We start from the raw sequence: 12,732 nt of genomic DNA on the forward strand, positions 1-12,732 counted from the left end.
CAAGTGCCAGCTCCTGCCCCACAAGAGCCACTTCATTCACCACAGGTACCCCATCCCACCCCACAAGTTTCAATTCCTGCCATACAAGTGCCACCTCCTTCCCCACAAGTGCCACCTCTTGCCCAACAGGTGCCACCTCCTGCCCCACAAATGCCAAATCCAGCCCTGCAACTTCCACCTCCTGCCCCACAAGTTCCAATTCCTGCCTCACAAGTGCCAGCTCATGCTTCAAAAGTGCCAGCTCCTGCCCCACATCATCCACTTCCTGCTCACATGTGCCTCCTCCTGTCCGACAAAGACCACCTCCTGCCCCACATCATCCACCCCCTGCACCACAAGTGCCAATTCCTGCCCTACAAGTGCCAGCTCATTCCCCTGAAGTGCCAGCTCCTGCCCCACAAGTGCCACATTTTGCCACACCACTGCCACCTCCCCCCAAATAATCCACCTCCTGCCCCACAAGTGTCACTGACCGCCCAACTTCCTCCTACTGACACACAAGTGCAACCTCCTGCCCCACAAGTGCCAGCTCCTGCCCGACAAGAGCCACTTCCTGCCCCACAAGTACCTCTTCCCTCCCAACAAGTTCCAATTTCCGCCCCACATGTGCCACCTCCTGCCCCACAAGTGCAACCTCCTGCCCCACAAGTGCCACATTTCACCCCACAAATGCCACCTTCCGCTCCACAACTTCCACCTCCTGCCCCACAAGTGCCACCTCCCGCCCTACAACTTCCATCTCCTGGCCCACAAGTGCCACTTCCTGCCTCAAAAGAGCCACCTCCCGCCTCACAACTTCCACGTAACGTCCCATAAGTTCCACCTCCTGCCCCACAAGTGCCACCTCCTTCCCCACAAGTGCCAGCTGCTGCTCCACATCATCCAACTCCCGCCCCACAAGTGCCACGTCCAGCCCCACAACTTCCGCCTCCTGCCCCAAAAGTGTCAACTCCTGCCCCATAAGTTCCATATCCCGCCCCACAAGTGCCACTACCTGCCCCACTAGTGCCATCTCCATTTCCACAAGTGCCACCTCCCGCCCCACAAGTGCCAATTCCTGCCCCACAAGTTCCAACTCTCGTCTAACAAGTGCCACCTCCTGCCCAACATTTACCACCTCCCGCTCCACAAGTGTCACCTCCTGCCCAACAAGTGCCATTTCTTACCCCACAGGTTCCAACTCCTGCCCCACAGGTGCCATTTCCTGCCCCACAAGTACCACCTCCTGTCCCACATTTACCAACTCCTGCCCCACAAGTGCTATTTCCTGCCCCACATCTGGTGCATACCACCCCACAAATTGCACGTCCTGCCCCACAAGTGCCACCTCTGGCCCCACAACTTCAACCTCCTGCCACACAAGTGCCAACTCTTGCCCAACGTGTGCCACATCCTGCCCCACAAGTTCCACCTACCACCAAACAAATTCCACCTCCTGCCCCACAAGTGCCACCTCCCGCCACACAAGTGCCACCTCTCGCTTCACAGCTTCCACATCCTGCCATACAAGTGCCACCTCCCGTCCCTCTATCACCACCTCCTGCCCCACAAGTTACACCGCCTGCCCCACAAGTTACACCCCCACCCCACAGGTACCACCACCTGCCCCACAAGTACCACCTCCTGCAAACAAATGCCGTTTCTTAAACCACAGGTCCAAACTCCTGCCCCACAGGTGCCATTTCCTGCCCCACAACTTCAACCTCTCGACAAACAAGTGCCAACTCCTGCCCAATGTGTGCCAAATCCTGCCCCACAAGTGCCAACTCCTGCCCCACAAGTTCTACCTACCACCCAACAAATTCCACTTCCTGCCCCACAAGTGCCACCTCCCACCCCACAACTGCCATCTCCCGCTTCACAACTTCCACATCCTGCCCCAGAAGTGCCACCTCCCGCCCCACAAGTGCCAATTCCTGCCCCGAAAGTGCCAGCTCATGCTTCACAATTGCCAGCTCACGTTTCACAACTGCCACCTCCTGCCCCACAAGTGCCACCTCCCGCCCCACAAGTGCCACCTCCCGCCCCACAAGTGCCACCACCTGCCCAACAAGTGCCATTTCTTACCCCACAGGTTCCAACTCCTTCCCCACAGGTGCCATTTCCTGCCCCATAAGTGCCAACTCCTGTGCCACATGTGCCAACTACTGCCCCACAAGTGCCATTTCCTGCCCCACATTAGCCACCTACCACTCCACAAATTCAACCTCTTGCCCCACAAGTGCCAAACCCTGACCCGCAACATCCACCTCCTGCTCCACAATTGCCACCTCCTGCCCCACCTCATCCACCTCCCACCCAAGTGCCAACTCCTGCCCCACATCATCCACCTCCTGCCCCACAAGTGCCAATTTCTGCCCCACAAGTGCCAGTTCATGCCCCACAAGTGCCAGTTCCTGCCCCACAAGTGCCACATTTTGCCACACAACTGCCACCTCCCGCCCCAAATCATCCACCTCCCGCCCCACAAGTGTCATTAACTGCCCAACATCCTCCTCATGACCCACAAGTGCAACCTCCTGCCCCACAAGTGCAACCTCCTGCCCCACAAGTGCCACCTCCTCCCATCCACCCCCCACAAGTTCCACCTCCTGCCCCACAAGTGCAACCTCCTGTTTTACAAATGCCACCTCCCGACCCACAACTTCAACCTCCAGCCCCACAAGTGCCACAAGCAACCCCACATCATCCACATCCTGCTCCACAAGTGCCACCTCCCACCCCACTAGTACCAGCTCCCACCCCACAAGTGCCACCTCCTGCCCCACATCATCCACCTCCCGGCCCACAAGTGCCAACTCCTGCCCCACAACTTCCACCTCCCGCTCCACAAGTGCCACCACCAGCCCCACAAGTGCCATCTCCTGCCCCACCAGTTCCACATCCCGCACTGCAATGCCAATTCCTGCCCCACATCTTTCACCTCCTGCCCCTCAAGTGCCACCTCCTGCCCCACAAGTGCCACCTCCCTCCACACAAGTGTCCCACCTCCTGCCACACAAGTGCCACCTCCCACCCCACAAGTGCTATTTCCCGCCTTACAACTTCCACCTCCCGCCCCACAACTTCCACCTCCCGCCCCACAACTTCCACCTCCCGCCCCACAACTTCCACCTCCTGCCGCACAACTTCCACCTCCTGCCCCACACGTGCCTCCTCCTTCCCCCAACTTTTACCTCCCACCTCACAACTTCCACCTCCTGACCCACAAATGCCACCTCCTGTTCCACAACTGCCATTTCCTGCTCAAGAACTTCCACATCCTACCCCACAAAGTGCCACCTCCTGCTTCACAAGTGCCACCCCCTGCCCCACAATCGCCACCCCCTGCCCCACAACTTCCATTTTCCTCCCCACAAGTGCCACCTTGACCTGCTGTCCATGCTCTTTGTAATACACCCCAGTATTCCATCGGCTTTTTTGGCTACAAGGGCACACTGCTGGCTCATGGTCAATCTGTCGTCCACCAGGAGACCCAGGTTCCTCTCTTCAGAGCTCCTCTCCAGCAGCTTTTCCCCCAGCCTGTACTGGTGCATGCAATTACTGCTCCCTAGGTGCAAGACTCTACACTTGCTTTTGTTAAACCTCATCCGGTTTCTTACTGCCCAGCTCTCCAGCCTGTCCAGATCTCGCTGAATGGCAGCACAGCCTTCAGGCGTGTCAGCCAGTCCTCCCAACTTCGTGTCATCACAAACTTGCTGAGGGTGGTCACTATCTCCTCATCAAGGTCGTTGATGAAGATATTGAACAAGACCGGACCCAGCACTGACCCCTGGGGGACGCCGCTAGTTACAGGTCTCCACCTGGATTCTGCACTGCCAACAACGTCTCCCTGTGCTCTGCCAGTCAGCCACTTCTCAACCCACCTCTCTGTCCACTCATCTATCCCACGCTTGCTCAGCTTGTTATAAGGATGTCCTGGGAGACAGTACCAGATGCCTTGCTGAAATCATGGTAAACTACATCCACCGCCCTATCCAAAACTATCTTGCAGGTTCTTAGTTCTTTACCACTGTTTCCTTTCCCACGCCTTACAACTACAAGCAGCTAGAACAATGTTCTCTGAAGATATCCAGGACAGAAGAGTCCCGGTAGATCAGTATCAAGCCCAGCTCATGGGAGGCCAATGCCCACTGTTTCCTGCCTGATAAACGCAGATCTCTGGCAGCATTCAATTGTCTTCCCTGTACAACCACCCAGCCCCCCTCGTCGTCATCAAAACCAGTATCATTTTAAAGTCAATGAATCTTGCCTGTAAAAGCACATCTAGCCTCCTACAGAAATTCATTGCTTTGGAGGACTGAAATTGAGAACACATCTGTAGGCAAACACTCCCATCAACTTCCATATGTCTGAATGTGCAGCCCCTCCTCATGCAGTGACCCTCCTTCCACAATTGCAGACGGTTTCATTCCCCACAGCAACTTCACAGTGGCAGAAGGGACGGACACCTCCCTGTAACCAGAAGGAAACAACAAAGGAAAATAAAGGGACGCCCGCAACCTCTCCAGCCTGTCCCGGTCCCTCTGGTTGGCTTCCCTCCCCTACAATATATTGACTGCACTGCTCAGTTTGTATCGTCTGCAAACCTGCCATCATCTATGTCACTGACGAAGGAAGATGCTGAAGAGCAACGGTTTATATGGGTTAATACCTTGGAGCCCCTCTCTTCAAGGAGCTAGTTCTGCAAGTCTGAGTCCCACAAAGGGTGGTCTCCATAGACGTTCAAATTCGTGCTGCACAACCCTACTTAATTTTCTGTATTCATTTCTGTATTGATCTCATGTGGATCAAAATAACACAGTCAGTATCTGCAACGAGTCTAGGCCGAGCAAAACTTTTGATGGAGGGAGCAAAGAGATCAAGACAAGATGATGTAGTGCAATGCAGTCAAAGCAGCTGGCCAAGCAAAAGCTATGTGCATGCATTTCCAAGCTGAGCACGCACCTGGAGCTGGGACTGTATCACTCATTGTCAGAAGAATTCCTGAGTACCCTCATAAAGAAAGCTATACACCAGTGTGACTGGAGTCCATTTACACCAATTGGACCTCTTTACATTTTAATAAGCACCATTTACTACTCCAAAGTTGCACTTCCCTTTGCCTTTCCATCTGAAGGGCTTTGAAAAAGTCTCTGAAATAGAAATTCTGTGATTGCTGTAATACACTTGGGTAGGTATCTGGACTTCCATCTTGAGACATCCAGCGCCTTTTACAGAAATAAAGAATACTCAAGGACTTACGCCACCAAATTCCAACTCAGTTTTACACCACTGGTTTTTGATCTGATAGGCAGGAGACAGCGAAAGGCAGCTGCTCAGCAATCCCAGGAAGACAGCTGGGCTCTAGGGAGACAAGAAGGGCAGTAAGGTGACAAACAAAGTGATTATAAGGTTTTATTTAACAGCTCTGTATGGGACGATTCAACTACTTCAAGCTCCAGCAAGCTGCTAGAGACTGATAAAGCAAGACACCTCAGCGACCTCAAAAGCTGACAGCCTTTCAAAAGATAAACTGAACATACCACCTCAAAAAGCATACAATCAATCCATAGAAATTAATCCAGCAAGCAGTCCTATGGTCAAATTGTGTGCTGCCAGTAAAGCCTTTTCATGAGCATTAAGAACATTTCTGGTTAGAGAGTTATCACAACATGGGCAGAAAATACCTAGGAGAATAGGAAAAAGAAAAAAGCAACCTACCCTTACCCTTACCCTACCCTTATCCAACTCCTCTCCCACATTTAGAATTGAAACAAGTTCAAATGCCATAAAAAATTGGGGGAATAAAACCATCTGGTATTTCCCAGGCAAACCACCAAGACCACAGAACCACAGAATAGCCCAAGTTGTAAAGGAACCACGAGGATTATCAAGTCCAACCCGATGCTCCAGGAAGGACAACCTAAACTCAAACGGCCTTTAAGCTGCAGCAGCTCAGGGCCAGGCCCACAGCCTCAGGGAGCATGTTCCACGACCGCTGGTATCAGACACAGCAAGCACAGGGAGCAGGCAGGTAGGCACAGCAAAGCAGCAAGCAAAGCCCAATTTCTCAGAGGGGGCCTGCTAACAGGAAGACCAGACACTGTCCTCCCAAAAAAACTCCACCATTTTGACAGCCAAAACAGAAACTACATTTTCGGTTCTCATGACTCTTCCCTGTGCTCCCAAATAAATAGTTTCGTGACATCCTCTATCACACTGCAACTGCTCAGAAGTAATAATCAAAATTATATCACTCATAAGAAACTCACTTTTGCATGGTGGTAACGAGAGTCCATTCCCATTGTGTCCCTCCGTGTTATGAACACTGCAATTGGCCTTCTGACAGCCTCCTGAATGAATCCACCAAAAGCAAGGAAGCACCCTGCCCTTACTCTGAAGAGAGAAAGAAAGCAAGGTTCATGGAAACAGGCACACAAGGCTTGCAACCAGACACGGTGCTCCAGGCTCCTGATCATGCCAGAGATAGGACTACCACAGTGCCAGAACATGATTTACCACTAAAGGAAACATCTGGGAGCACAATCACAACTTCAGCACAAGCTGTAACGGCTCAGCATATTTAGCTTTCGTATCATACAGCTGGAGAACGAGACACTCCCAAGCATCAGTCAGCAAGCACTCGGATGAGCCAGCCCTTTGGTTTTAATGATGACTGCCACCTTTGACACCTTACCAGAAGATACTTCCATTTATTAGCCTGGACTTCGTTTCTTCCATCAGCAGCTGCTCCTAAACTGCCCTTGATTCATACAGCGATACCATTGACTTCTAGCACGAGCTGACCTGCAAGACAGAGAAAAGAAAGCAGGATGACAACAAACACAGACGTAGCATCCTTTAATTATCTTGAACAACAGCAACAACAAAAACAAGAGATAAGTGCTGCTGTGGATGCACCCCAGTTTATAAAGAAATGGAAAACCAGCCCGGCCTCAGCAGCCCTTATGTATTTCTTACGCATCTGATTAAGCTGACTGCAGTTCGAACCAGGAGAATTTACAGTCTCTTGCAAATGACACCCGTGAAGCAGATCATGATGCAGCAAAAGAAAAAAGCAAAACAAAGAAAAATAAAGAAAGAAAAAAAAAAAGCAAGCCAAAGACCAGGGAATCAAAGTTAAAAAACAACAACAATACAAACAACAAAAAACAACCACACAAAACAGATTAAAAAAAAAAAAAAAAAAAGGAAATCCATAACATACGTAACAGCAGAAAGATAGGCGCAACAGGAATATATCACAAAAGTAAAAAAAAAAAAAGAATGGCTCACCCACCACTGAGGATGGAAGTGCACAGAACAAACTCCACAGAGGAGAAATCATCAGAAAGAGATCCCACCCAGAGGCAGACTGGGACAGTCAACCTACTGCCCCACAACTGCCACTTCCCACCCAGCAATTGCCAACCCCCGCCCCACAAGTGCCTCCTCCCACCCCACAAGTGCCAACCCTTACCCCACAAGTGCCAACTCCTGCCCCACATCATCCACCTACCGCCCCACAAGTGCCACCTCTCGCCCCACAAGTGCCACATCCCGCCCCACAAGTGCCACCTCCTGCCAAACTAGTGCAACCTCCTGCCCCACAAGTGCCTTATCTCGCCAGACAATTTACAGCTCCTGCCCCACAAGTGCTACATCCTGCACCACAACTTCAACCTCCTGCCCAACAAGTGCCACGTTCTGCCCCACAAGTGTAGGCTCCTGCCCCACAAGTGCCAATTCCTGCCCCACATGTGCCAGCTCATGCTTCACAAGTGCCAGCTCCTGCACCACATCATCCACTTCCTGCCCACAAGTGCCAGTTCATGCCCCACAAGTGCCAGCTCCTGCCCCACAAGTGCCAGCTCCTTCACCACAGGTACCCCATCCCACCCCACAAGTTTCAATTCCTGCCATACAAGTGCCACCTCCTTCCCCACAAGTGCCACCTCCTGCCCAACAAGTGCCAGTTCATGCCCCACAAGTGCAAGGTCGTGTCCCACATCATCCATCTTCTGCCCCACAAGTGCCACCTCCTGCCCCACAACGACCACCTCCTGCCACACAACGACCACCCCCTGCACCACAAGTGCCAATTCCTGCCCTAAAAGTGCCAGCTCCTGCCCCACAAGTGCCACATTTTGCCACACCACTGCCACCTCCCCCCCAAAATAATCCACCTCCTGCCCCACAAGTGTCACTGACCGCCCAACTTCCTCCTCCTGACACACAAGTGCAACCTCCTGCCCCACAAGTGCCAGATCCTGCCCGACAAGAGCCACTTCCTGCCCCACAAGTACCTCTTCCCTCCCAACAAGTTCCAATTTTCGCCCCACAAGTGCCACCTCCTGCCCCACAAGTGCAACCTCCTGCCACACAAGTGTCACCTTTCGCCCCACAAATGCCACCTCCCACTCCACAACTTCCACCTCCTGCCCCACAACTTCCACCTCCCGACCCACAAGTGCCACCTCACGCCCAACATCTACCACCTCCCACCCTACAACTTCCATCTCCTGGCCCACAAGTGCCACCTCCTGCCTCAAAAGAGCCACCTCCTGCCCCACAACTTCCACGTAACGCCCCATAAGTTCCACCTCCTGCCCCACAAGTGTCACCTCCTGCCCAACTAGTTCCACCTCTTGACCTACAAGTGCCACCTCCTGCCCCATAAGTTTCACCTCTCGCCCAACAAATGCCACCACCTCCCCCAAAAGCGCCACCTCCTGCCCCACAGGTGCCATTTCCTGCCCCACAACATCCACCTCCCACGCACAAGTGCAACCTACCGCCCCACAACTTCCATCTCCTGCCCCACAAGTGCCAACACCTGCCCCACAAGTGCCAACACCTGCCCCAGAAGTGCCACCTCCTGCCCCACAAGTGCCACCTCCTGCCCCACAAGTGCCACCTGTCACCCTGCAAGTCCAGCTCCTTCCCCACAAGTGCCAGCTCATGCTTCACAAGTGCCAGCTCCTGCCCCACAAAGACCACCTCCTGCCCCACATCATCCACATCCTGCCCCACAAAGACCACCTCCTGCCCCACATCATCCACCTCCTCCCCCACAAGTGACAATACTTGTTCCACAAGTGCCACCTCCCGCCCCACAAATGCCAAATCCTGCCCTGCAACTTCCACCTTCTGCCCCACAAGTGCCACCTCCTGCCCCACAAGTGCCACATCCCGCCCAACAATTGTGGCCACATGACAAACAAGTTCCACTTCCGCCCCACAAGTGCCACCTCCTGCCCAACAAGTGCCATTTCTTACCCCACAGGTTCCAAATCCTACCCCACTGGTGCCATTTCCTGCCCCACAAGTGCCATTTCCCCCCCCACATGTGCCAACTCCTGCCTTACAAGTTTCACCTCCCACCCCACAAATTCCACTTCCCACCCCACAAGTTCCACCTCCTGCCCCAAAAGTGCCAATTCCTGCTTCACAAGTGCCAGCTCATGCTTCACAAATGCCAGCTCATGCCCCACATCATCAACTTCCTGCCCCACAAGTGCCAGCTCATGCCCCACAAGTGCCACCTCTTGCCCCACAAGTGCCACATCCTGCCCCAGAAGTGCCAGCTCCTGCCCCACATGTTCCACCTACCACCCCACAAATTCCACCTCCTGCCCCACAAGTGCCACCTCCTGCCCTACAACTTCCACCTCCTGGCCCACAAGTGCCACCTCCCGCCCTACAACTGCCAAACCCTGCCCCAAAACTTCCACCTCCTGCCCAACAATTTCCAACTCGTGACCCACAATTGCCACCTCCTGCCACACAAATGCCACCTTCTGCCACAAAATGCCACCTCCTGCCCAACAACTCCAACCTCCCGCCCCACATGTACCACCTCCCGCACCACAAGTGCCACCTCCTGCCCCATAAGTGCCAATTTCTGCCCCACAAGTGCCACTTCCCGCCTTACAAATGCCACCTCCTGCCCCACAACTTTCACCTCCTGCCCCACAAGTGCAACCTCCCTGCCCACGAGTGACACAATCTGCCCAAGTGCCACCTCCTGCCTCACAACTTCCACCTCCCGCCCCACAAGTGCCACCTCCTGTCTCACAAGTGCAACCTCCCGCCCCACAACTTCCACAACCTGCCCCACAAGTGCCACCTCCCGTCACTCAACTTCCAACTCCCGCCCTACAAGTGCCACCTCCTGCCCCACAAGTTCCTCATCCCGCCCCACAACTTCCAACTCCTGGCCCACAAGTGCGACCTCCTGCCCCACCATTACCACCTCCTGCCCCACAATTTCCACCTCCTGCCCCACAAGTGCCACAACCTGCTCCACAATTTCAACGTCCTGCCTTACAAGTGCCACATTCTGCCCCACAAGTGTAGGCTCCTGCTCCACAAGTGCCACCTCCCGAACCACAACCTCAACCTCTGGCCCCACAAGTCCCACCTCCCGCCCCACAAGTGCCACATCCCACCCCACAAGTGCCACCTTCTGTTCCACAACTTCCACCTCCTGCCCCACAAGTTATAACTCCTGCCCCACAAGTGTTGCATTTTGCCCCACAAGTGCCACCTCCCGCTCCACAAGTGCCACCTCCTGCCCAACAACTGCCACCTCCTGCCCTACAAGTGCCAATTCCTGCCCCACAAGTGCCAGCTCATGCTTCACAAGTGCCAGCTCCTGCCCCTGATCATCCACCTCCTGCCCCACAAGTGCCACCTCCTGACCCACAACATCAATCTCCAGCCCCACAAGAGCCGCCTCCTGCCCGACAAGTTACACCTGCTACAAGTTCCACAAGTGCCACCTCCCTGCTCACGAGTGCCACATCCCGCCCCACATGTACCACCTCCTGCATCACAACTTACACCTGCCGCCCCACATGTACCACCTCCTGCATCACAACTTCCACCTCCCGCCCCACATGTACCACCTCCTGCATCACAATTTCCACCTCCCGCCCCACATGTACCACCTCCTGCATCACAACTTCCACCTCCCGCCCCACATGTACCACCTCCTGCATCACAACTTACACCTCCCGCCCCACATGTACCACCTCCTGCATCACAACTTACACCTCCCGCCCCACATGTACCACCTCCTGCATCACAACTTCCACCTCCCGCCCCACATGTACCACCTCCTGCATCACAACTTCCACCTCCCGCCCCACATGTACCACCTCCTGCATCACAACTTCCACCTCCCGCCCCACATGTACCACCTCCTGCATCACAACTTCCACCTCCCGCCCCACATGTACCACCTCCTGCATCACAACTTACACCTCCTGCCCCACATGTACCACCTCCTGCATCACAACTTCCACCTCCCGCCCCACAAGTTCCACCTCCTCCCCACAAGTGCCACCTCCCTCTTCACAAACTCCACCTCCCACGCACAAGTGCCACATCCTGCCCCACAAGTGCCACCTCATGCCTCACAAGTGCCACCCCCCCCACAAGTGCCACCTCCCGCCCCACAAGTGCCACCTCCCACGCACAAGTGCCACAACCTGCCCCACAAGTGTCACCTCCTGCCCACAAGTGCCACCTTCCGCCCCACAAGTGCCACCTCACACCCCAACAGTGTCAACTTCCGCCCCACAAGTGACACCTCACGCCCCACAACTTCCACATCCCGCCCCACAAGTGCCACCACCTGACCCACAAATGCCACCACCTGACCCACTAATGCAACTACCTGCCCCACAAGTGCCAACTCGTGCCCCACAAGTGCCAACTCCTGCCCCACAAGTGCCATTTCCTGCACCACATTTGCCACCTCCTGCCCCACAAGTGCCACCTCCTTCCCCACAAATGCCACCTCCCACCCCACAAGTTTAACCTCCAGACACACAAGTGCCATCTCCCGCCCCACAAGTGCCATCTCCCGCCCCACAAGTGCCAAATTCTGACGTGCATCTTTTACCTCCTGCTCCACAATTGCCATCTCCTGCCCCACAAGTGCCACCTCTCGCCCCTCTATAGCCACCTCCTGCCCCACAAGTTACACCTCATGCCCCACAAGTTACACCTCTTGCCCCACAACGTCGACCCCTGCCCCACATGTGCCACCACCTGACCCACAAGTGCCAACTCCTGCCCCACAAGTGCCATTTCCTGCACCACATTCGCCGCGTCCTGCCCCACAAGTGCTACCTCTCGCCCCACAACTTCAACCTCCAGCCACACCAGTGCCAACTCCTGCCCCATAAGTGCCACCTCCCGCCCAACAATTGTGGCCACATGACAAACAAGTTCCACTTCCACCCCACAAGTGCCACCTCCTGCCCAACAAGTGCCATATCTTACCCCACAGGTTCCAAATCCTACCCCACTGGTGCCATTTCCTGCCCCACAAGTGCCATTTCCCCCCCCACATGTGCCAACTCCTGCCTTACATGTTTCACCTCCCACCCCACAAATTCCACCACCCACCCCACAAGTTCCAGCTCCTGCCCCAAAAGTGCCAATTCCTGCTTCACAAGTGCCAGCTCATTCTTCACAAATGCCAGCTCATGCCCCACATCATCAACTTCCTGCCCCACAAGTGCCACCTCTAACCCCACAAAGACAGCCTCCTGCCCCACATCATCCACCTCCTGCCACACAAGTGCCAATTCCTGCCCCACAAGTGCCAGCTCATGCCCCACAAGTGCCACCTCTTGTACCACAAGTGCCACCTCCTGCCCCACAAGTGCCACCTCCTGCCCCACAAGTGCCACCTCCTGCCCCACAAGTGACAATACCTGTTCCACAAGTGCCACC

At 54.6% G+C, this 12,732-nt stretch overlaps 1 long non-coding RNA gene across 1 annotated transcript; it reads right to left on the bottom strand.

Annotated features, from left to right (window-relative positions):
• Positions 1-4,306: 4,306 nt before the first annotated feature.
• Positions 4,307-6,767, bottom strand: LOC146759466 (uncharacterized). The gene is made up of 4 exons (XR_014932425.1): positions 6,680-6,767; positions 6,255-6,378; positions 5,245-5,346; positions 4,307-4,455 (listed from the first exon to the last, which is right to left on the bottom strand). It is a non-coding gene; the product is annotated as an uncharacterized LOC146759466 (long non-coding RNA).
• Between the last annotated feature and the right edge of the window lie 5,965 nt (positions 6,768-12,732).

Source organism: Coturnix japonica, chromosome 10 (genome assembly GCF_054131305.1).
Source record: "Coturnix japonica strain WE chromosome 10, WE-NBRP24, whole genome shotgun sequence".
NCBI classification, from domain to species: domain Eukaryota; kingdom Metazoa; phylum Chordata; class Aves; order Galliformes; family Phasianidae; genus Coturnix; species Coturnix japonica.